At 38.9% G+C, this 27,376-nt stretch overlaps 1 protein-coding gene across 4 annotated transcripts in view; it reads right to left on the bottom strand.

The window, feature by feature from the left end:
- The window catches only part of RELN (reelin), a 3,085,913-nt gene that overhangs the window by 1,677,526 nt on the left and 1,381,011 nt on the right, over positions 1-27,376 (bottom strand). The gene's annotated exons all lie outside the window — the stretch shown is intronic.

Raw genomic sequence — 27,376 nt, forward strand, 5'->3', positions numbered from 1 at the left:
CACAGGTAAAAAACACACTCCAAAGCCAAGAACACAGCATCCATGGGACCTGACAACATCCCAGGCTGCATTCTACATGAACTATAGAACAAACTGGCACCCCACCTAAGTACCATGCTCAATCATAGCCTCACCTCAGGCTTTGTGCCCACTGAATGGCACACAACAGTTATCCCACTCCACAAAGGGGGAGTCACCATGGACCCCGGGAACTACCACCCCATTAGCCTGATGAGCCTGGTCTGCAAGGCCATGGAATGTATCATCATGGAACATATAAAGAAAGACATTGGTAATCTCCAGACTATGGACCCCTCCTAGTTTGGGTTTGTAAAAGGCAGGTCATGTGTCCTAAACCTGATAGACTTCTTTGAAGCAGTCACCAAAGCCGTAGACGAGGGTAAGGTGGTTCACAAAGCCTATCTAGATCTCGCCAAGGCTTTCGACACCATCCCCCACTCTGGAATTATAGATAAACTCACTAAACTAGGTGTAAATCCCTATGCCACAAGATGGGTTGCCAACTGGCTCACTGACAGAAACCACACTGTGAATCTAGCAGACTTCAAATCTGACTTCAGACCAGTGTTAAGTGGAGTACCACAGGGTTCAGTCCTGGGTCCTCTCCTGTTTGCTATCTACTTCTCTGAAGTACAGGCTAACACAGAAGGTCTTTGGCTAATGAAGTTTGCAGATGACTGCAAACTAGGAGCCATAATCGAAACTCCTAATGATGTAGATATCCTACAAAAGGGTCTCACTGAGACAGATGCCTGGTGTCAAAGTCATGACCTCAAGCTCAATGCCAAAAAGTGCAGTGTCATCCCCTTTGGGAAAAACTTTGTACCCATGAACTGCCACATAGGCAGTAGTCTAGTTAACACCAAAAGTGTGATAAGAGACCTTGGGACACAGGTGGACAGTAATCTCTCCTTTGATAATCACATTGCCACAGTAGTCAGGAAATCCTTCTACGTGGCACACCTCATCACAAAAGGGTTCTCATCCAGGAAAAAAGAGGTCTTTGTTCCCCTCTACTCGGCACTCATTAGACCCATTATCGAGTACAACACCCCTTTTGGTATGTACCTCACAAGACATCTACAACAACTGGAAAGGCTGCATATATACCTCACAAAGAGAATTAGCGGCCTCAAACAGATCGCCTATGCAGACCGTCTCAAAAAACTCCAGCTTTACTCCCCTGCATATCGCCTACTCAGAGGCAATTTCTGCCTAACATACAAAGCTATGTTAAACCCAGAGCTGTTGGACATGCTCCACTTAAAGAAATCCCAATCCCTCCGAGCTACACGTTCTAGGGACCTAAACCTTGTCACCACAATAAACAGAACATGCTGGAGGGATACATTCCTGTCCAAGAGACTTCCCATACTCTGGAACAAACTACCTATCTATATCAAACAAAGCTCCTCATTAGCACTCCAAGAAAAAACATGATGATTGGATGGGAAATAGGAAATTGACTCTGGGGATCACTTCTATGGCTCTGCTCAACAGGCCCCAGGGCCATTAGCCTAGTACACAACTATGACCCTGTGAATTGTCTCCAGAAGGGAGCAGTTGGGAATCCCTTCAGGAATGGTGAGGTTGCCTTTCAGAAAAGGACTCAGAGTATCCATGGTTCCATTCAAAAAAGGCTCTTCAGACCAGGCAATCCTCAAATAAATAATGCAAAACAATATGCACAATGTTTACAGAAAGCTTCTTTAACAACAAACACACTTTTGAATAAAAGTGAGAGCATATCCAAATACAAGGACAAGTAATCAAATAACTTCTTTCATTGCAGAAAGGATACCATTTAAAGTCAGAATACAGGGGTCCACCCCCTAATACATCACACATAAATCATGAGTGTCTTGGGATGAAATTTTTTGTCTATTTTTTGACATTTTTTAAAACTTTTCTCCCTTTCTTGCTTTTTGTTCATAGTTAGCTACAAGGAAGACAACACAACTAGAAGATCAAACCAGCACTGAGAAGATCAAACCAACAGTAAAACAGCAAGTAGTATCAAAAGGCTAGCTATCAAATATCTGAAAACTTAATGACCAAGAAAATATTTAAGTATATATGTTTTTTTAAGAGATAACAACAATGATGGTGGAAAGTACTCAACAATGAGAGGGGAAAATAAAAAAAAACTTTAATAGTAAAGAGGGGCTAAAAAGGAAGGAAGCAGCAATAAAAGAACTTTAAATATAGTTTTAAAAGTTGAAATAGTTTGAAACAGTTATACATATTAATATATACTAAGGAGAAGCACTTAGATGTAGTGAAAGCAAATCCATGTCTGTCTGTGAATACTGCAAATGAGATCTCAGGTAGTCTTACATAGCAGGGCATAATCAGAAAAGAATTCTTAAAGGGGCTTGAAGCTGGAGCTCTAGTTTTGCCAGTTTGGATCTGACAAGTGCCTTAAGGACCCATAAGAATGACCAGACTGACTGAATAAACAAGATCATGCATTTGTAAGGCTGCTTACTAGTGTATCCCACCTCAGTGACCCCCCCCCAGATTACTGACATCTGTCTATCAGCTCCATGCTTTTCACGCTTTATAGACCATCTTATAAATAACAATTTTAATTTGTTGATAAATACTGCTCCTACCAGCATGGTTTCCACAGATGCCACAGCATCAAGACTGTTTTATTGTCACTGAGTATCTTGATTTTTCTAAAATAGGACAGGGTCAACAAACAGGTACCCCCATTTATTGGGGTCCCTAACAGTTTAGCAAAAAATCAGTTCAGTAAACGGCATATTCAGTGCAATTGCATTGAACATGCCGTTTGTTGAACTGTTCATACTGAAATCATGGTACAGTAACAATCGAGAAATTTGCCCTTTCCCCACTGTAGTGTGATCTCAGAGTTCGGATATATAATTAGCAGGGGGAGTGGGGGCACAGCCCCCCATATGAGGGGAATTCAATGAAGTGATATAGACCAGATTTATTGACCTAGGATATGCCTGTGTTATGGTTAACCTTGCACTGTTCCTTAAAACTGTAAAGGACTTGAGTTGAAGTGATGGTCCAGATCAATGATGCAAGGTCTGTTTTACAGTCAAGCTGGCTAAAGCTTTCTTGAAACATACTTTCTTAGATTTGTGTGAGGTAAAGGTGAGCACCCTTAATTATGTTTTTTACTAGGGCCTCTCCTCTTCTACAGTTTCTTAACAATCTCTGCAGTAAACTTTCATGTTTAAATATCATTCTCTTCATTGTCAGTTTGGTGACATTTCATACCAGAGTTTCCCAACATCTGTTCACTTCTGTATGCTAAATTTCATAAGGTATGGATTGGTTCCTACTTATGTGACTGGTATCACGAATAAGAGATTCTCCTACATTGCGGATTCTTGACCTTTCAAATATGCCACCTCTGTAGGCTTTATTCTTCAAATACCAGGGGATACAGTGAGGTACAACCCTCAGCTCTGAGCACAGTACTGACCTGTTTCTAGTCAGATACTACAAACAGGCATAGCTTATCTGTTCGTCCATCTTTGTAACACAAGGTGGGGAACAAGTGGGACAAATCTCTTCATCCCAATGGTAAAATACCACTACTTTAATTAGCCTGCTTCTCCAACCACACTTCCCTAAGGTCCACAAGGTTATCTTGGGCCTCCTACCATTAAGTCCTCAAGTTCAAGAAGTCAACTCCAGGCCTCCAATCATTATGGCCTAAGGTTACAAAAGTTACCCCGGGCCTCCAACCATTATGGCCTAAGGTTACAGAAGCTACCCTGGGCCTCCAACCATTATGGCCTAAGGTTCAAGTAGTTACCCTGGGCCTCAACCATTAATCCCTAAGGTTCAAGAAATTACCCCAGGCCTCCAACCATGACACCCTAAAATTAGAGAAGTGCCTTACCAAAATCTGCCAAGTCATTAAGAACATCATACATATCTTTTTCAAAAACAAACTGGTTAACAACTACAGAAAGATAATTTTTTCTCATTGCATCATAATGTAATCACTGTCATGTCTGCTTGTTAGTCTTTAAAAACATTTCTTTTACCATCACCCCTACTTCATAAGATCCCAAACTGAAGCTCAACCTCTTTCTTTTTTGAGCCTTAGGTTTACCTTTAATCAATATAAAAGGTCATTCTCTAAGCTATATCTTGCAGCTTGGAATAAATTACCCATACACATAAGAAACTGAATTAAGAACTCGACCTTTAAAGTAGTTGTCTTTTCCCACCTACAGGACCAAGCTGTCCATATGGGCTTCAGAGGTAATGGCTGGCAGATAGGTTTTGTTTGCTTTCTATTTCCTTTCTTTTCTGTTTGTTTATCAGCCTACATGAAATTCATATCAGGCACATAAAATAACTGCTGTTGACTTACACCTTTGCTTGTTTGTTTTTTTGCTTGTTAGCCATGTAGTCCATGGGTCCAAAGACCCATTTCAGCCACAACCTGGCCTCTAGGCATAATTACAGAAAACAATACAGAAAGAGTAATTGGCTATAAAAGTTGAACATATAGAAATCAATAATTTTCAGAAATCCATCAACATGCATTTTCTGGCAGAATTATTAATATATAGTATATTTACAATTGATACAGCACACTTACATAATGATTCTCAGTATTAGTGCACAATTACTATGAATTATTCTTGAAGGAACACCTGATTAGCCAGGATCCCTGTAGTGGCACTACTTGTATACTGACTTTAAATGGTCTAGCTTTCCGAAATCAAATAAGTTATTTGATTACTTGTGTTTGTATTTGGATATGCTTCTACCTTTATTCAAAAGTGTGTTTGTTGTTAAAGAAGCTTTCTGTAAACATTGTGCATATTGTTTTGCATTATTTTATTGTTAGCCTATGCCACGCTGAAAAGTGTCCCAAGACCAGTTGACCCCCTACCCAGTTAACAAATCACATAAATAAAATACGCTGTTGCAAACCTGGACCAAACACAAATGGCTGTAATTGTTCATATGATTATATACTTTGATCTCAGTTTCCTGCTAGCTCTACCTGTGTAAATATACACTATTGTCACCATCATTATAACTGGGTAATACGACTTGTTATGCACATTCTAACACTGTTGTGCATGGACCACGATGATTATGCACTGATATTCAGAAAAAGACAAATCAGTTAAGTGCTACCATACTGCGAGACCTGATCTTAAAAAATGTTATGCACCCCCTGCTTACCTTATTAAGGTTGGGTTTCATGTTAGGCAGTCAAATCTGACAGTATTGACTAACAAAAGAAAGAGGCAGAAAAAAAAAACAGATTTGTTTCTACCTGCTGTCTGTGCCGATAAGGTGTCCCTTCCTCTTATAAACTTAGAAAGTAGCTAAAAAAAAATACAGGATGTGTGTTTGCTTGCTTTTTCTGAAGAATACAAAGTCTGAAACTCAAATGTATGTCATTATTTAGTGACTTAAATCATCAAGGACTTGTCAGAAAACCAAAGATTTTATGAAGAACAGACCAAATATATGAAGCAAAAATCTGGACATTCTACAGAAATTAGAGAGGTATGGCATACTGAGTGCAAACATAAGGAATTGTGTTTCACTGTTTCTGACAGCCCTTATTAAGGGTTTTTTGGCTTTGAAAGCTGTACAAAACACTAAGTGTTTTTCTTCCTTCTCTAATTAGCAGTACATGGAGGATAAAATACTCCATGCACCACAAATAATTATGACTAGATTATAATCTTTAATTATGTGTTTGCAACATGGATACCAAGATTTTTTTCTTGACATCCATGTCTCAAACACATAGTAAAGCAGGTTATAAACAGTGACCCTCTCATAATCCTCTATATCTTTTATTCCTTTTCTTCATAGCAGCAGAAATGAAATTTTATTCACTGTACTTTTTCTTGTTAATTTGCCAGTAAGTAAATATATAAATTAAATGAATTTAATTATTCATCGCTACAGGCTAATATGAAAACAGAAGTCAATCTCTTTCAAGTATAAATGTATAAAGAGTATGCTATGTTCTGCAAATAACATGATAAAAAGCATAAAGGGCTTTTGCTAATCAAAGAGAAATGCATCATCTTGGAATCTGACTACCAAATACCTCCACATAACTGTCTTGGCATCACTTTGTCATATCTTACAAACTACCCTGTTAAGATATATTCTGTTATGTTTAACATTGCTCAGTTAGGCTTGACTTAAAGATGCTTTTTATGTTATTTATATTTTCTCCATGACTTTAAACGGCTGATGAGGCTTTTTGATGGATGCAACATCACTTTTCTCTGGCAATATGACTCATGGTAAAACAAATGAAGTGGCACTAGATATTGCCACATCATTGACAGAAGGTGGCAGATGGAAAGGAATGTGGCTGTGTAGTGTTTGCCTCTCTCAAAGCACACTGCCATCAATTTCCCCCATTAAGAAATTGTCACTCAGCCCAGCCAGCTGGAAAAGCATATCTGATCTGGCTGACTGGTACACAAATCCTATACAAAATACGTTCAGAAAGGACAGTGAAATATCATTTCTAGGGAAATTGAAAATGCATAATTCCAAGAAGAGACAATTTCTGTAATGACTATAATATTTTAAGTGATTATTTTTGCCATTTTTGATAGCTGCTGGGGGTGGGTGCATTTTAATTAAAATCTGAATTATACAGATAGATGAGCTATGTGAGGCCAATGAAAATAAAAAAATGAACACGATTAATTAAACTGTAGAGGATAACTCTGTAAATACTGCACTGCATGATACAGGAAATGAGTCTCTTATACTTCAACTAACATAATACTAGTGCAGTAAACAGATGCCTCTAAGACTCACAAATAAACTGTCTATGAGCTGTGTGAAATGCTTAATGATATGGAACTCTGCTGGAATTTCAGAAATGGTTATAAACTGGTATTTGCTTTCATTCAGCTTAACAGTCATCACTGAGTGAATACAACACCACAGCTGTTCACATAATCCTTTGAAAGACTATCTTTTAAAGCTACATCAGGATCTTTAATGTTTTAGTAGGACAATCTGTATCTCTTGTTGTGGTATAAAAGTTATGTGACTGACGACCATCTGCTGAATGCTGTAAAATATATATTTAAAATCTTACACTACTGCAACTATTTATTTACAATGTAAAACTTAATTTTAAACTCAGTTATAAAGAACATGTTTGCATGTGCACATCATAAACAAGATGGCAGGGCAGTGGTAATGCACAAAGCACAGTTACCTGTTCAAAGGTATACCTTAAATACGTATAATTTTAATAACAGGCCTTCTGGTAAAATTCATTTGTCTAGCTGTTGTTTTTTTTTTTTTTTTGCTCTTGAAAAAGTTGAAAAGGTCTGAGGTACTGAAAAGTAGAATCAACAAATACCTACTTCACAAGTACAGAACAAACAGTAATGTAATGTACTTTGCAAACAACCTTGTAGATTCAGAACGAACCCTAGAGGGCTCACATTAAGGGCTATGGTAAAAAAGGCCTTGTTTCCACAATGTATTATTATTCCATTCAGAGACACATTTGCTGCAAAGAGGAAAGACCTTATTATCGGCTAATTTGCATGTCTGTGAATTGCAATTAACTACTGCTAGCGCTAATCAGCACTTTGTGAAATAGTTGATACTGGCTGCTAAAGTATTGCTACCTATAGAAAGTAACAAGGATGTTTACTTTGTTACTAGATATTCTCCCTTCTCTGAAATTATGAGAAAATCAGTGTTGGATTCCCGGCATTTAATATATTTGAATGAACAGCTTGGACATTTGTTTCCTAAAAATGTTACATTTTCATATAGTAGTTTTTTTAATCTCAACGAGATGATCAGTTTAAAGCACCTGGGCTCAAAGAAACAAGGACTGGTGGACACATTTCTGTGCGGTCATTGTAAAATCTGTAAAAAAGTTTAAAATTTATCGAAGCCATTCATAAATGGCAGGAAGTTTGTTTCTAAAGGGTGTTAGAATTGTAATTCTTGTGGAGTGGTGTACATTTTGTGTTGTGGGAGCAGTAGTGTAAAATGGTACATAGGGCAGTCAAAAAGAATAGCGAAGTTAAGAGTTTTAGAGCACTTAGGTGACATACAAAATAGTAATATGAGCAGTCCTGTTGCTGAGTATTTTTATTCTGCACATGGTGGGTCTGATGAAGCCCTGATTTTTAGTGGGTTGGGTCTACCTTTTATGTGTAGACGGGGCGGCTGTGTTAGGAAGTTAATGGATATTGAAAGCAAAATGATCCTTAACTTTAGGACACTTTGTCCAAAATGTTTTAATCTTTAAGTCAGTTTGAATGTCAATCAAAGTGTGTAAATTGTTGAAAATAATAGAAATGCAGATACAATATGTATTTATTTATTTGCATTTTTTGTTTTCTTTAAATATTATGAGTTTGCATTCTGAAAAGTGTGCACTTTAAATTGAAGGAACATTTTAAAAGTTTGATAATGTGACAATTAGTTCAACAGAGGGCACTAGATTTAATTGAATGCACTTTGTTAAATCAAGTTCATCCTTTGAAGGTAAAATGCCGAGGTAACATACGTGATGTGTTAAGGTGAATAAAGATGAATCCAGCACTGCTATTTGTGGGTCGCAGTTTTATCTTATCTGTTCTTTACATTTGGTGATTTTTGATTATGTCAAACAATTGTATTAGAACAGTACTCCCCCATTCACTTTCCCACTCACATATATGTATACACACACACACACACACACACACCAAATGCCTGTTCCTGTGTTGTCAGAATACCCCCAATGTCTCCTTTTTTCCTGCCCTTATAAAACATTGATGATTACAGTCAGCCATTAATGTCATTAACGTTTCATACTTCACATCCTTCAGTAAATGCATACTAGTGCATAAGCTGTTATTCTAGTCACTTTCTAAGTTTATAAGAATAGGTAAAAGCTGTCCCTAGTTACCTGTCTTTGTCCCACCATTAATTTTGATTTTGTCTAGTTTTCTTGTGCTACAAAGTTATGAGTTATATTTATATGTGCTCTGTCCCTCTCCCTTCTAACTCACAAACTGTTGCAGTCATTGATTTATACCTGAAATCTTCTTTATATATTACAAACCCTTTGTAGCACTAACTTATCAGTTAGCTCAGCGGGTTACTGTTGGTGTTTCCTGTGGCAAGCCCCTTCCCCCTCCATTTTTGATTCGTATTTCTTATTCATATGTTATCCCTGGTGTCTAGTGGTGGTGCAGAGGACTAATACCCTGGTGAGAGGGTGCAGGGTTTGAATCTCTTTTAGTTAATTTATGGAAAGTTACTTATAGTATCCCTGGTGTTTAGTGATCCCCCCAATCCACATAAGTGACCTTGAGGCATGTTGTTGAAGTGTTCTCCCTGGTGGCTAGTGTTCCCCTGACCCTAAGTGGCATTAAGGCATGAACAGTTACAATTATCCCTGATGTTTAGTGCTTTCTCAATACCTGTAATGTTTACATGCCATTAAGGCATGATCTAATGTTTAATGTTGATCCCCTATCCCCCATTATGTTTAAGTGCCATTAAGACATGAGATGTAAGAATTCTCCCTGGTGTTTAGTGTTTCACCCAATCCTGGTTATTTTTAGGTGACACATTTTTTTTTTTTTTTAACAGGTAATAAGCAACAAATGACAAAACTATTGCAATATGTACAAAAATTATGCAACATTAGTGTTTACAACGTAGGAATTAACTGTGTGCCATCACACTTAGTAGGATAACTCCAGTAGGCAAGCTAAAGATGCAGCCTCTATAAACTGCATTAAAGGTTACATCTTAACACTGAGAAAGGTCAGATAAGGGCACAGTAGCACTGTTTTCCTGGTTACTGTGTTATGAAACAAAACATCCCACTCCCAGATGGGTCTGATTTTTTTTATGTTTACAATACCAAATCACATCACAACATATATGAAGATGAGTTGTGTTTTATCTTCCTGCTTCTAAAGCATGGTGTACTATATCCCAAAATTATCTGAGTCTACTGGAGGTATAGGCTGTGCTGTTCTGTGTTCAGAGGGAAGCACTAATTTTTACATAAGAGATTAGCATTTTGCCTGACTCTTTCCACCACTGAATCCAAGTGCCAGGTCCTTGATCAAGATAGCTATTGTATTTTCAATGCCCAACCAATCCTAACACAAGACAACATTGTACACACACACACACTGCTTAATATCCATTTGGGTTATTCCAGCCAGTCTTTAATATAGGAACAAACTGAGCTGTATACTGGAGTGTTTAGCTTGTAAGCTCCTCATAGACAGCATTAGTCGTGTTTACTTTATTTTAATACAGAAGGAAGCTATACTGAATTCCTCCACCTCAGTACAGTAAATTATTAAACATATGTGACACCCGTGCCCTGGCTAGCAATCAAGGAGCCTCAGTCCTCACCACTGACACCAAAGAGGGCATCTCATATATGAGGAAAGGATAACAAATACACACAGTAAAGTGCAATTTCCCTTAGGAGTACACAGAGATCATAGTCATTCCGGGGCTGGTCGCTCACTTGCTCTTCAGGACCCCAATAAGACTCCCCACTGGCACAGCTATAGGGTCCAGATCTCAGCCTAGCTGGGCAAGTTAAAACTTCCAGCACCCTCTCTGTCCAACCAGTGCTTCGTGTCCCTGCCCAAGTAGCTCACACACACACACACACACACACACACACACACACACACACACACACACACACACACACTTTGAGATAAGAGTTTATGCAACCACACAGACACTCCTGGGAAAGGCTGGCACAGGTTCTCCAGCTGTTTCCCTTTCATCCAGACTATACAGTAATACCACCTGCCACCACCCAGCTAATACTTATCAACTACTCAAAGGCCCTTAAAAGGGTGTCCAATTATTACTGTGCAATATTATTATACAATTGGTAATATAACTAAACTGTCAGGCTTATTAGAGTGACTTGGTACAGTAATCACTATAAATATGCAATGTACACTAGAGCTTAAATTATCTCTACACAAAACAGCCCTCAGTTGAAAGGTTTAAACGTATTTAATAATAAATATTACAAATACAAGACAATACTTCTTACTACACAGTGCTAGTCAAGAGTTCAGAGATCACAGAGAAATACTTAAAATAATTCAGTAGTACAGTTCTGACATCACAGAAAAACACTTAGTCTGATCTTTCTAGTTTCTAGCTAATTCTAAGAGAAAACAAGTCTAAGATAACTTACTTATAGAGCAAGACAGTGCTGTGAGTTGGATGGTCAAGACAAAAATGCTTAATAATCTCTAGTTCTCTCTGTTTAAATTGAAATTGCAGTTCTGATTCACATTACATCATTCTTCACACTTTCCTGAGGTTCCCAGGCTACACTTTACATCATTCTTCACACTTCCCTGGGTTCCCAGGCTAACAGAATCTGCATTTACATTCTTAACATCTCCTTTTGTTATCTTGCAGCTGGTCAGGAAGGACAGCAATAAAAATATATTTGCATGTTTAAATGTATCAATTTAACTCTTGGTTAAAACAATAGCAAGAATTCCTTCATCTAGACTCTTCGGCACCACTGTCTACATCAAAGGGTTACAAGATGCTTTACTTTGGTCAGTAGAGTGAACTGTAGTCACATTTTTTCAGTTCCACAGGTAACACTATTTCTTTACATTTAAGACAACAAGCCTGTAGTTTACATTCATATTTACAAATGACAGAATTATCTGCAAAATTCTATCTGGCTAGGCTGGCAGCCTTCATCTATCTTTATGCACATGTATAAAAACAGATGCAAAGGTCCCACTTCAGTCCTCATATACACAATTTACCTATAATTTTCCAAGATAAATCTGCAGTTCTGACTGTATAATGTTCCCCAGATTTCTGATATTGTGCTCCCTCTGTGAATATGTGAAACTTCTAATGCCCAAGTTGGGGGGAGCAGGGCCCTGAAATAAGATGCAGCCATCTCAGGTATAAGGCCATATATTACAATCTTCTATCACCTGACTTTGAGAGACCACACAACTTACCTCTACTAAGTCTGAGTTTCTTACTTTCCCAGATGAAGCAGAGGACTTTACCCTGCAATTTTATAAGGATTGTTTTCCTTGGGATTTAGCTTAATAATTATAAAGTAGTGCATGAATAAATGTAATGCCATAATTTTCATGACAGAACTAGCATAGAAATTAAAGGCAGAGCGAGTTATTTGCATGGGGGTGGGGGAGAGAGAGATAGACTGGAAAGCAGACTACTGGAGGGGTTTTGGACAGTAGACCAATGGGGCAGTGCAAGATGATTGTAAATTGTGTGAAACACATTCAGCTAAAAATTAATTTTGTTTACAATGCTTGCTATATTATTTATAAACGCTAAGCTGAGGTTTGGTGTCAGTCCTAAATATTTATATTGATGGACTACTAGTGAGAAATAGGTTTTGTCAAAGCGAAGGATGTATGAGGTTTTGCTTTTTAGAAAGTTTTTTGATGTATGCTATAAAGAGTAAGGGCAGTTTTGTATGTGTAAAGTGTTAGGTAATTCATTTTGAGTCAGTCATAAAGTTTGTTTAGATCATATTTGTTAGAGGTTATCTAATTGTATGGAGGTGGGTACTTGCTGATCTGTGTGCAAAATGATGTCATCTGCATGTACTGTCATTGTAAAAGGTGCCAATCATAGATATGTCATTAATGGACAAAGATAATATGACAGGGCCTTAGACAGACACATGAGGGATACCTGTGAAGCAAGTGATGATTTCTGCCTTAAAACTGTTTGAAATTTAAAGGAAGTTTTTTAGGTCATTTCTGAACCATTTCTTCCCTTTAACCATGTACCAACTCACTGAATTCTAGCTATTTGTCCACTACTGCTTTTTCTGTTTGCAAATGGTTTTATTAAATAATATCTGCCATTCATCTGCTTATATTACTGGCACTTGTAGTTAAATATTCACATAGTATCTTAGGGCTTCATCCTGAGTTTTTTTGTAACTATTATGCATTTATAAATGTAATAATATAATCCTAGGATGTGTAGTACCTATTCCACAGAAAACTGCTGTGTGGAGGTACACTCCCCAGCAGAAGTGGAGCTGGGTCAATTAGTGCCCTGTGCTGGTACAACAAAGTAACACTCTTCAGATCTTCAAGTGAGAAGCAAAAAAGAAAAAAAGCAGTGCACAGTAATTAGCCAATTAGCTTATTACAGAAAGATCTAGCCCCCCCCCCAGCACTTCCAATGAAAAGTAACAAAAAAAAAAAAACAGCCATTCGTTCTACTGGCACACTAACAAGGTGCTCAGATGAACATTAAGCCCCCACCTCCTGCCCTAGCCATGCAGGTCCCATTTCTGTGCCCTACCCCCAACCCTCCTTTCCTACATTTTTTACATAATTTCTTCTTTTACACTTTAGCAAACTGCCCACTAAAAAAGTAGTAAACAGTTGCTACAGTTTATACCCTGCCTGCACATAGTTCTATAGCACTCACATTTTTCATTAAAAAACAAAACAAAAATTCTTCTTTTAGCCTGTAACAAACTGCTTGCTACTAATGTAACAAACAGTTGCTATATTTTATACCTTGCCTGCATGGAGCTCTACAGCTGACAAATGTTAGTTAAAAAGATTTTCTATTTTTTTTTTTTTACTTTTAAACTGTAGCAAACTGCTTTCAACGATGTAGTAAGTAGTTACTACAGTTTATACCCTGCACAGAGCACTACAGCACTCAAGTTTGACCACAAATGCAATACCAGCTTTTAAAAATTGTGATATTATTTGTTACACAGATACTGACACTGCCCCTGAAACCAGTTTTTTCACAACATACACTGATTTTTTCACATACACACACATATTGACACTGCCTCTGACAAATCAGGTTTATCCCAAGATGACAAACATACACACACACACACACACACACACACACACACACACACACACACACACACACACACACACACACACACACACACACACTAGCTTACCTACAGGCAAATTGAAAGAATATCAATTCATTTATTTCATGTCCTTCGGGTGTTAGAGGAAACCAGAGCAAATGGATAAACAAAAACAGATACAGAAATGGCATGCAGACTCCACACAGAAGAACCCATAGCCAAAATCTCAGCTAGAACTGTACACTTGGAGATGGGAGTAAACTACTGTTGCATGATGATTGAAAGCTCAGTCACCAGAGTTCCTCATAGCAAAAGGAGGATGGAGAATGACCCCCCCCCCCCCCATTGCTGAAGGAAATAGTAGTCCACAAATACTACAAAAACTGACAGGCCAAACAGGCCAAAAAACAGCCACAATGATAATAGAGTGGACTATTGAGGATAAAGAGAAATTATGTATTGCTACTACTATGCAAGAACCTCAGAATTTCTGGATATAAAATATTCAAAAAGATTATGAGAGAAATTACAGGAAAGAAAAATACTTGCACAAGAAAAACTGTCAAAAGCTTCAAATGTAAATTTGTGTTCATTAATGCAACAGATACATGAAAAATATGATATAGACCAAGAAACCTCCTTGGACTACATGAAAAGAGACATTGAGGAGCTCTCTGATTATGTAGCCAAGGCAGGTATGACCCTGACCTTGAGCAGTATCCTACCTTCACCAAGAATGATGCCACAATACAGAGATAAGATGATCAGCTTTAACAATTGGCTTAAACACTGGTGACATGAAAAATATGATATAGACCAAGAAACCTCCTTGGACTACATGAAAAGAGACATTGAGGAGCTCTCTGATTATGTAGCCAAGGCAGGTATGACCCTGACCTTGAGCAGTATCCTACCTTCACCAAGAATTATGCCACAATACAGAGATAAGATGATCAGCTTTAACAATTGGCTTAAACACTGGTGTCATTCAAAGGGGATCCAGTGTCTGTCTGCCTGGGATGACATGCTGGACAAGCCACGCTGCTTCGCAAGGGATGGCTTGCACCTGTCACCCCTGGGATTCCGGATATTGGCAAAGGCTCTTGCCACCCCATAGTGCCTTTTTTAGGCAAGGCTCAAATTCTAAACCTACCACCCTAGAACACAAAAAAGGAAAAAAACTAAGGGTAATGCTGCTCAATGCCAGAAGTCTAAATCTCAAAATGCACGCACTCGAGGCCCTTCTCAGTATGGAGAACATCGATGTCTGTGCTGTGACAGAAACCTGGTTCAAGGCTCCTGAGAGCACCCCAGCGCTATCAGGTTTTACCTCATATCATGCGTTCCGTCCCCAAAATCCGGACAATACCAAGAAAGGAGGGGGGGTATCCATATTCATCAAGGACACCCACACCTCAAGACTGGTGGCAACGCACGATGCATCGGAGACCATCCAGGTGCAATTAACCATAGGCAAGACTGCTCTGCAAATTGTAGCATGTTACAGGCCACCCTCACAAACTCAGGAACCTCACATGGCCTTCCTGAAAACACTAGAGGGGATAAATGTATCACCAAACACCATCATACTAGGTGACTTCAATTACCCTAATATAGACTGGGAACACTACTCAAGCCCAAACACCCTAGCCCAAAAGTTCCTGGAATTCATAAACTCAAATGCCATGGAACAACTAGTCACCATCCCCACAAGAGGAGACAACATACTTGATCTCATCATCACGAACATGGGAGCACAATGTTCAATACCGGAGGTGTACCCCTCACTGGTGAGATCAGATCACAAACTAATCTCGCTGGTGGTCCTCATCCCACCCCCACCTGAAATAAAAAAGACCACAGTAAAGAACTTCTCAAAAGCCGACTTCACACTTCTAAAGACTAGTGTGGTCTCCTTTAAGGCCCCCGAGCCAGCGGAAAACAGTACTCAAGCCGCTGAATCACTTACAAATGACTTCTACCAGCACCTGCAGGACTGCATGGATAAGGCAATCCCAAGCAAAACAAAGACTCCTTGTACCAAAGGCAAGCGTCCAGTCTGGTGGACCCCAGCCATAAACAAACTCTACAACAAAAGGAGGAAGCTACTACAAGATAGAGCAAAATCCTTAAAAGGTAAGACACCCTTGATCACTATAAGTAAAAAACTAAGAGCTCTCATAAAATCATCCAAAGCAAATTTCGAGAGAAAAATAGCTAAAGACTCAAAAGACAATCATAAGGCCTTCTTTAGCTATGTTAGAAACCTGGGAGGAAACTCCCAGATATGCTCAGAGCTAGTTCAAAATGATGTGAAGATTACTGATCCTACAGACATTGCCAACATACTGGCTGACAGGTCCAGTGCAAACTTCCCCCAAAAGGAGAGATATCTATACCAAACGATTGCAGCCCCCAAACATCTCCAGTGCCCAAGTGAGAACTGCTCTCTCCAAAGCAAAAACACAGCATCCATGGGACCTGATGGTGTCCCCGGCTGTGTGCTCCATGAACTCAATGAGGAATTAAACCCACAGCTAGGACAGCTGTTTAATAAAAGTCTTACCTCTGGATACGTACCCAGGGAGTGGCGCACTGCAACTGTGGTACCACTTCACAAAGGCGGTGCCTCCACCGACCCTGGAAATTACCGGCCCATTAGCTTGACAAGCCTTATCTGCAAAGCCATGGAGAGGATCATAATGGACCTCATAAATAAAGACATAGGGAATTTGCAGACTTTGGATCCAACCCAGTTTGGCTTTGCCAAAGGCAGATCATGCCTTCTAAACTTGGTTGACTTTTTCGAAACAGTCACCAAAGCCATTGATGAGGGAAAGGCAGTCCATACAGCCTACCTCGATCTGGCTAAGGCCTTTGATACAATACCCCACTCGGGTATCATTGAAAAACTCATCAGCTTAAATGTCAACCCATACATCACAAGATGGGTTGCAAACTGGCTGAGTGACAGAACCCACAGGGTCAGAGTTGCTGGCGCCATGTCAGACTCAAAGCCTGTCACAAGTGGTGTCCCACAGGGCTCAGTCCTGGGCCCACTCTTGTTTGGCATCTACTTTTCCGAAGTACAGGCAAACACAGGAGGGTTATGGCTGACAAAGTTTGCAGATGACTGCAAACTGGTTGCCATAGTAGAAAACACATCTGACACAGATATCCTTCAGAAGGGTCTCACAGAAATGGATAACTGGTGCCAGAGCCACGGCCTAAAGTTAAATGCCAAAAATGCATAGTCATACCCTTCGGGAAAAACAAGGTTACCCTAGCTACCAAATAGGTGGCAATCCACTGAGCACAGAAGAAGTTATCAGGGACCTGGGGACCCAGGTTGATAGTAGTCTGTCATTCGACACCCATGTAGCTAAAGTAGTTAGGAAGACCTTCTACATTGCCCACCTTAACATGAAGGGATTCTCATCTAGATCAAGGGAGGTCATAGTCTCCCTTTACTCATCACTCATCAGACCAATGATTGAGTACAATGCCCCATTCGGAATGTATCTGACCCGACACTTGCAGCAGCTGGAGAGGCCACAAAAGTTCCTCACCAAGAGGATAAAGGGTCTCAAAAATCTGTCCTATGCTGCCCGACTGAAAGAACTCCAGCTCTATTCAGTCGCCACCGCTTGCTCAGAGGTGACCTTTGCCTAACATACAAGGCCATGTCAAACCCAGATTTGATGAATATGCTTCACCTCAAAAATCTAGATCCATCAGAGCCACAAGGGCGGGAGACTTAAACCTTGACACGGCTATTAATAGGACGTGCTGGAGGGATAGATTCATCACCCAAAGACTCCCTATGCTGTGGAACAAAATCCCGGTACATGTGAGGCAGAGCACCTCGCTGGCCTTGTTCAAGAGAAATCTTGACCAATGGATGGGAGATCGCAGATATACCCCAGGGATTACCTCAGTGTCACTGCTCGACAGAGGCACAGCAAAATAATGGGTATAGTTCCCCATACTAAAGGGGTGGCGTAAGCCACAAAACGATGGGCTAGGCTTGTAAATGCCCTCGGGCAGATAGCCTAGTATGAACCTATGAACCTATGAACCTATAACCTAAACCTTGGCCTGTTTGGAAAAACAAGTGACTGAGAAGTGCAAAAATATAAACAAAACCTAACGATTTTTGAAAGATATAAAAAAGAAACATGGACATGGGAAAGAAAGAAAGATCTGATATGGTATAATATTTATGCAAAGGAGAAAGCCAGACTAATCAATACAAAAAAGTAGTTCCAAAGATATTTGAAGAAAAATACAGGCAAACACAACCATATATGCAAAATTTCACAATACAAAAAATAAGATCACAAAGGGGAATGTAGAACAGAAGATTGGTAAATTAGAAGTTAAACAACTAGAAGCTGAAGTAATGGAATACCTGCAAAGTGAAGTATTTAATGTAGAAAGTCTAACACAGGTGATGTCACAGCATGATGGAACGATGAGTCCCTAAAATAATAAGAAACTGGTGGAGCGAGAGACACCTGAATAAGAAATATGGACATGGGAAAGAAAAAGAGATTTAACATGCTGCGATATTTATGCAAAGGAAAAAGCAAATGAATCAATACAAAATGCAGCACCAAAGATATTTGAAGAGAAATACAGGTAAAGGCATCCAGATATGGAAAATCTTACAATATAAAAAATAAGAAAACAAAGGGGGAAGCAGAAAAGAGGATCAGAAATGGAGAAGTTAAAGAAAGAGAAACCAAAGTTATGGATTACCTGCAAAGTGAAGGATTTAGTGTAGAAAATCCAACTCTAGTAATACCACAGTATGACAGAACAGTGAGTCCTCAAATTAAGGAAAAACAGGTGAAATGGGAAGCATCCAATCAGTCACCACATAAAGATACTCTGGAGACTTCAGTAAGAAACTTGTACAAAAGTTCAGTTGCCATTGCACGGCAAGGCAAGGAACAGGAAATGACTGCAACTATGGCAGTCGGTCTTGTCAAAGTCAAAGTAAACTTTATTGTCATTTAGAACTAAACACGTGTAGCCTAAATGAAATTTCATGTATCAGCTCAATTCTTGAGATTACAAAGGAAAGTAAAACAACACATACAAGTAGAGGAATAAACATGACTAACAAATACAATGCTACTCCCAATACACGCAAGAAAGAGCAGAGGCATTTACCAACACTCATGTATGAAAATAATACCCTCCCCTGAGTTAAATTAACTACTCTATTTAAAATAATACAAAACACACTACAGAGTGAAATGCCTAAAGTATTTGTCTAATATTGCACTTGAGTGAGTTAAATAATACTGACTATGGATATAATAAATAAATGTTGCATACTGCAGAAATAAATAAAAATTGACTTATTATGTGTCCAGACCCCTGGGACTAGTGTCCGAGTTCAGAAGTCTAATCACTGTAGGGTCGAACCTGTTACTGACTCTTGTAGTCCTACAGCGGATGCTGCAATATTGCCTGCCCCTTGCCAGATGCTTAAGCAATCCATGTGCAGGATACATGTTCCCTGCATTATTTTGATGGCCTTTCAGATGCTTCTTGCAGAATAAAGATGTTGTACCGATGGAAGACTGGAACCTGTTACATTTTCTGCAACCCTCACCACTCTTTGTAGCACCTTCCTTTCTGTAACTGCTTAGCTTCCAAACCACACTGTGAAGTTGCAGGTGAGAATGCTCTCTGTTGCACCTCTGTATTAGGTTGAGAGAATATGAGGTGGAAGCTTAGCTTTTTTCAAACTTAAAAGTGGAGGCACTGGTATGCTTTCTTGACCAGTTGGCTGGTGTTTTCCAACCATGAGAGAACCTCTGATATGTGTACACCTAGGAATGTTGTACTCTTAACCCTCGCCACACTCTCAGCATTGATCCTGACCACTGCGTGGTTTGTTCTCCTTTTCCTGAAGTTGATGATAATCTTGTAGACTGATATGCCATTGAGTTCCCATATGAAAAAGCACTGGGTGACTCAGGATGTAGCTGAAGAGAATATATCACAGGAATATGCTCAGGAACTTTCAGTAGAATACCCACAGGAAATGGAGAGCAAAGAATGTGCCCTCAGTTTAGAAAAAAATGATCTAAGGCAAGAGCTGCTTCATTTAATAAAGCTAGATAGACGCATTAAGATTGATGAAAGAAATAGATTACAGAAAGTCAATAAGACATAAAATGCTAGAAGTCCAATAAAACAACTGAACACAGTAATTAAAACTATTAACAGAAATATGAGCAACATAACAGAAGTAAATAGGATATATTACTGTGCAACTAAATTAATAACAGATAAAGTCTTACCACAAAACTACAGGGCAATAAGGAAAAGAAATGAAAGAAATCAAATGCCATCACAAAAGTGCTGAATAGAGAAAACTATAAAACAATTAAGACAAGAAGTGTCACCATTAGAAGAGTATAGAAGAGGGAACAGATCAGCCAAAACACTGAGAAAGACAGACATGATAAAAGCAATGTGCAGTATTTAAACACTATTAATTGTATACTATTGCAAATAATAAACTAGAGATATTAGCACAGGCAGAAAAACTTAGAAGATATGCAGATAAATATAAAGGAAAAGTACAAAATAAGCAATTAATTGATGACCCAAAAAAAAGTTTTATAGAGAATGGGGAAACAAAGCAAAATTAATAGAAATACCACCAAAAAAGAAGAAATAGACACATTTTGGAGATATACACAAACCAATAATCTTGTATGGACCAGGAAAAACTAGTAACCAATAAATCCAGAAGGCACCAATGGCATGCAGTGAAAAAGTTTAATATCCACAAATAACTTCAAGTAAAATCCAAATGTACAACAAATAATTCTTAAAACTGAGTTGAGCTCTTTCCTTCCATTAACTGAATGGAACTTCTTCAGAATTAATGATATTCACTACCAAGTAACTTTAAAAACCTATCGTTTAAAAGTCACATGGTGATTAACAACCAATAGGTCTGACATTTCAGTTAATCAATTTACAATCCTAGGTGCTTTAATTTGAATATGGAATTAATGGATACTGAGTCATTTAAACTTGAAAAGCATGTAGAGTTGAATTTCATCTGCCATTTCAGCTTGCACTGATATAGATATCCTCAATAAACCACCCTCTTGTAAATTTGCATGAGTCTCATTTAAAATTTTATCAGAAAAATTAAACAATTTAAAATCATTCTAGAGTTCGTAATAATTTTAGGAAGTGAAATGTCCTCATACACCAGTCTATCCTCTATGAATTCTTATACCGGTTCTGGTTATAATAAACACTGTTCAGTTTTGCACCCTGTTGAATATATACTCTCTCCTCGTCCTGCCACTTCATATTCTCCGTTGACTGCAATCTCTTGTTCTGAACCCTTCCGGTATTTCTTGGTTCTAAAGGGACTTCCACTGTTTCTTCATGTGGGGCATTTAAATTGTAATTCAAAACAGGTGATTTATTTGGCAATGTGTTGTAAGTGTCTTTCATTTTATGTTGGGGAAATGAAACTGAAGTGCAGAATTTATGAACATTACCTGGATATAAGAAATTGTAAAACTACGAACACACTCTATAATCATATATAGAACTGTATATAATCATAAATTCAAATTTGTTGTTCTGGAACAACTAGTGAATGATCCTAGAGAGTGGTTTATTGAGGAACATTTATATCAGTGCGAGCTGAAATGGCAGTTGAAATTCAATGCTACATGCTATCTGGGTTTAAATGACTCGGTATCCATTAATTCCATATTAAAATTAAAGCACCTAGAATTGTAAATTGATTAATTGAACAGTTAGACCTACTGGTTTTTATTCAGCATGTGCTTTTTAAATGATGGGGTTTTAAAGTTATTTGGTGGTGAAAGTCATTAGTTCTGAAGAAGTTTTTTTCAGTTAATGGAATGAAAGCATTCAACTCAGTTTTAAGTATCTTTGTTGTACATTTGGATTTTACTTGAAGTTATTCATGGATATTAAACTGTTTCACCATATACCATTGGTGTCTTCTGGATTTATTGGTTACACATGTTGGAGATATATCTATGAGGATCCTGTAGAAAATAAAAACGTTGCTAAATTGGTAGATGAAGTAAAATAAATAGTAAGAAGTTTAAATGTACAGGATATGAAATGGGATGAAATAATGCCCAGAGAGACTGAAATAAAATTAAGAAAAGCTCCTAACTGGAAAACTCAAGCTATCCTAAAAACAACAGAACAATAACTTACCTTCCAACAATGTATAAACTCTACCGTGGAATTCATGCCAGCAGAGTTTATAGTCATTTAGAAGAAAACTCAGCAATAGAACAAAAGGGTAACAAAGAAAGTCATCAAAGGATCATTTGTTGTTAAATAAAGTCATAATGGAGAATTGTAAAAAATGGTAAGAATCTAAGTATGGCATGGATAGATTATAAAAATGCATTTGATAGCATCCCATTCATGAATAAAGGAGTGTTTACAGCTTTATAAGATACATCCTACATTGATCAAACATATAATAGTGACCATGAAAGAGTGTTAAACCACTTTGCAGCTAAGCCATGATAAAGGACAAATTATTATTCCAAAGATAAAAATTCAGTGGGGAATATTCCAGGGTGACCCTTTGTCAACATTGCTCTTTTGTTTTGTACTTAACCCATTAAGCTGTTTACTTAAGCCATTAGGTCATGGTTACAATTTGGCTACCAGAAAACAATGTGTAAAGACTTTCATCTTCTTTTTGTGGAGGATTTAAAACTGTATAGTTCATCAGATGAGGAGCTGAAAGCACAAATGGAAGTGGTCAACACTTTCTCAAATGATATAAGAATGTCATTTGGGCTTGATAAATGGGCAAAAGTAACATTTAAATCAGGAAAACTGCAGCGCAAAGAAAATAGTCTGGGACAGGAATGTGATATAAATGAACTTGAGCAGGAGGGAGTGTATAAATATTTGGGAATTGATGAAGGATTGAAGAATTGACAATAACACATGAACAAATGCAAAAAAAAAATCAGTAAGGAATATTTTAGAAGGCTAAAATTAATAATTAAAACAGTCCTGACATTTAGAAACCAAGTCCAAGCTATAAACCAATTTGCTCTTCCTGTTCTAACTTATAGTTTTTGGGTGCTTGACTGGATCACCTGGACAGGAAAATAAGAAAAATACTTCACGCTTATAAAATAATATATAAAAATCAGTGTATACCAATATTATATTCCTCGTCTGAAGCCTCCTCAGAATTGATTACATGTATAGATATGCAATCGTGGGACTGCATACATATCTGCTGACCTCATCAGATTCAAACATAGTGAAAGCTTTGAAACATGAAGAAAACAAATCTAAGATGACTTCCCTGCTTAGTTTAGCAGAAGCATATTGGTGTCAAGCAAGAATGGAAACCAACCAGAAATAGATAAAGATCAGGCAGCAACTGAATTGCCAAAAAACAACTGAAAGAATATAAGGAGAAGGATAAGATGAGAAGACAAGAAATGTGGAAAAGGCATAAATATAGTTGTAAGTACAGAAAACCCCTGGAACAACCTCATGTTGATCAGGAGCTGATGCAGGAATGATTAAGGAGAGGTGAATTTAAACCAAAAGATGAAAGGTTAATATTGGTGGCCCAAGATAGGGGACAATGTACATGTTGGTTTACAAAGTCCATTGAGCACGTGAGAGGAACAGACAAATGCAGGTGCTCTAAAACAGAAATGTAAACAGTCACACATCTTGTTGCTAGGTGATACACGTATGGCAGAGTGCCTGTATACTGAAAGGCATAATAATGTAGCAAGACTGACATAGCTGAGAAGCATTGGAAACAATGAAGTTTATGGAATCACCAATTACCGATAGTTCAACAAACAGATGCAAGAAAACCAGATATAGTAGTCCATGAAAAGAAGACAAGCACTGATCATTGAAACTGCAACAACTCGTTACTGTAGTGACTTATATACAGAGAGACACAAAGTCAAAAAATATCCAGATTTACTGGCAGAAATAAGGGCAATATGGAAGTAGGATACCAGACAGTTCCAATAGTAGTAGGATGGGTATCATAAAAAAGAGTTTATTGTCATTTTTAGATATACTACTGATACAGGTAACTCCATAGAACTGGTGAAGGAGTCAGTTCTGGGCACGCTGTGAGTGCTATAAAGAACACTTCTGGCTAACATCAAAGACTGAAACAATACTAATTTCACAAACTTTAGTCATACTTTGACTTAGAAATGGGTTCCATTCCCATCATGATATTAGAAATCCAAAAGACTTTGTAAAATTAAACTAGGAAATTAGTATCAGCAAGTTGTACTGGGAGTGATTCTCTTTTAGGGAGAATTTTCCCTTTTTTGGGATGATGCAGCCTTGGAGTTGGTATGTATAAGCCTGGGAGGTGCAGAGGGGCTTGTTCCCCTGTACAAACATTTAAAAGGGTGTTTTTGGCAGAATATTTTCAGTGAATGCAGTTCACGGATTCCGATCCCCATTGCATTCACTTTCATCCACTCATAGTTAAGTGTGAGATGGCAACACAACTCACTGTGCCAATGTGCCAGTGATCAGTTACTTTCATACACATCCTGATCATGCCAGACCACCAGAGATAGCCACATATCATGTGCAGTGCTGATGGAAAGTGAAAGAAACTATGGCCTCCTTGTTATTCTTAAATATGCTTCCAACCTCCTACACAGAGTGTTGATCATATCAGCATTCAGTTTGTACAGCTCTGGCACCAAATGCAGCATCATACTAGAAGATGGGGGAAGAGTAGGGAAAGTACAAGTAGTGCTTAATAAACATAAGAAACAACTGTGTTCTTCAGTAAATATTAGATTCCACTGCAGTCTATCCCTGTCCAGATGCAGAAAATGCACCTTTATATGTAGTTTGGCTTATGTCACTTATCTTTTACTTGTCTTTATGATAATGCAGGACTGTCATCTTGCATTATTATAGGTTCATAGGTTCATAGGTGTGTACTAGGCTAATGGCCCTGGAGCCTTTACAAGCCTAGCCCATAGACGTGACCTGGCATTGTGCCGCCCAACATTAATTCCCAGTGCGTCTATCAATTAGAGCCACTGGAGTGATCTCCGGGGTGAACTTTCTATTTCCCATCCACTCATCAAGATTTCTCTTGAAGAGGGCCAGTGAGTTGCTCTGCTTGGCATGTATGGGAAGTCCATTCCAGAGCATGAGCAGTCTCTGGGTTATGAATCTGTCCCTCCAGCATGTTCTGTTGATTGTGGTAATGAGGTTGAGGTCTCTGGAGCGTGTGGTGCAGAGGGATTGGGATTTCTTTATATGCAGCATTTCTAACAGAGCTGCGATAGACATGGCTTTGTAAGTCAAGCAGAGATCGCCTCTTAGTAGATGATACGAGACAGAGAATAGCTGGAATTTTTTGAGTCTGTCCATGTAGGACATGTGTTTACGGCCTAGGATCTTCTTTGTGAGGTACTTTTGTGGCCTCTCCAGCTGTTGCAGGTGTCCAGTGAGGTACATGCCAAATGGGGCATTATACTCTATGATTGGTCTAATGAGGGAAGAGTAAAGAGAAATGATGACCTCTTTCTTCCTGGATACAAAACCCTTGGGTAATGAGATGTGCTACATAGAAGGACTTTCTGACCACAGTGGCAATTGTGGTGGTCGAAGGAGAGGTTGCTGTCAACCTGTGTCCACAGATCTCTTATAACACCTTCACTGTTCAGTGGGCTCCCATTGATGTGGTAATTAGTGGGAACTGAGTTTTTCCCAAAGGGGATGATGACGCATTTTTTGGCATTAAGCTTAAGGCCATGGTTTCAACACCAGTCATTGGTCTCAGTGAGGCCTTTCTGTAGGATGTCTGCATCACTTGGAGAGTTAATAATGGCTCCCAGCTTGCAGTCGTCTGTGAACTTGGTCAGCCAGAGTCCCTCTATGTTGGCCTGGACTTCTGAGTAGTAGCTGCCAAACAGGAGAGGACCCAGGACTGATCCATGTGGGACTCCACTCATGACTGGTCGGCAGTCTGACTTGGAGTCCGCTACTTTCACACTGTGGGTTCTATCTGTGAGGCAATTTGCAACCTACCTAACAATATAGGAGTTGATGCCTAGCTTGGTGAGTTTATCAATAATTCCTGAGTGAGGAATGAGATCAAAGGCCTTGGCCAGATCAAGGTAGGCTGCATGAACTGCCTTACCTTCATCCATAGCTCTGGTGACTGACTCAAAGAAGTCAACCAGGTTAAGCAGGCATAATCTACCTTTCACAAAACCAAATTGCGTGGGATCTAGATTCCTGTATCCTTGTTAATTAGGTCCATGATGATGCACTCCATAGCCTTACATATCAGACTCATCAGGCTAATGAGGCAATAATTTCCAGGGTCTGTAGTCACGCCTCCTTTATGGAGAGGGATGACTGTAGCAGTGCGCCATTCAGTAGGGCCAAAGCCTGAAGTGAGGCTATGAGTGAACAGGGCACACAGATGTGGTCCCAGTTCACTTTGTAATTCATGTAAAACACAGCCAGTGTCGAGTTTCATGGAAGCTTTTCTTGGCCTTGGACAATGCAGCTTCAATCTGTGCTGCAGTAATACTGGGTGGCTGGCATTCTTCCAGTATTGAGATTGATCCTCTAGGGGGGGGTAAAGTTGGCACTGAATCTGTTGGCCAGTATGTTGACAATATCTGTTGGCTCAGTATAGGAGGTACCATTGTGCAGTAACTCAGAGCAAATCTGGGTATTGCCATGGAGATTCTTGATATACCTATAGAAGGCTTTGAGGTTGTTTTTAGTGTCTGCTGCAATTCTGCCTTCATAGCTGGCTTTGGAGGTTTTGATGAGGGATCTCAACTTTTTGATGAGGCTAAGGAAATTTTTCCAGTCTTGAAACTTCACCTTTTTCTGCAACACTTTCTTCCTTCTGTTGTAGAGTTTATTAATGGCAGGGGACCACCAGATTGGCTTCCTTTTTTGGAGGAGAGTGTCTTAGTTCTGTTGGATATGGCTAGTTTGTTGCATTTATGTAAGTGTTCGTACAGTGGATTGGTGTATGATTCGGCAGTCATGCATCTATTTTCCATTGGTATGGGTGCCATGAAGTTAGCCACCTCTGTTTTTAGGAGTCCAAAGTCAGCTTTGGAAAAGTTTTTCATGGTGGATACCTTTGCTGGGGGTGTGGGTGAGATGTGGATTTCCATGGTGATTAGTTTGTGGTCGGATCTAACCAGGGAGCAATTGACTATTGGTGTAGAGCAATGGTTGCCCATGTTAGTAATAACTAGGTCAAGGATGCTGCTTTCTTTATTGGAGGTAAGAATGAGCTGGTCCAGGGCACTGGAACTGATGAATTCCAGGAAGCGTTGGGCCAGTGCATTGGTACATGAGTAGTTTTCTCAGCTGATGGAGGGGTAGTTGAAGTGACCTAGTATGAGAGTGTTGGGTTGGATC

The sequence above is a fragment of the Protopterus annectens genome, chromosome 11.part0 (assembly GCF_019279795.1).
Source record: "Protopterus annectens isolate FY-2018-M chromosome 11.part0, PAN1.0, whole genome shotgun sequence".
Lineage (NCBI taxonomy): Eukaryota > Metazoa > Chordata > Ceratodontiformes > Protopteridae > Protopterus > Protopterus annectens.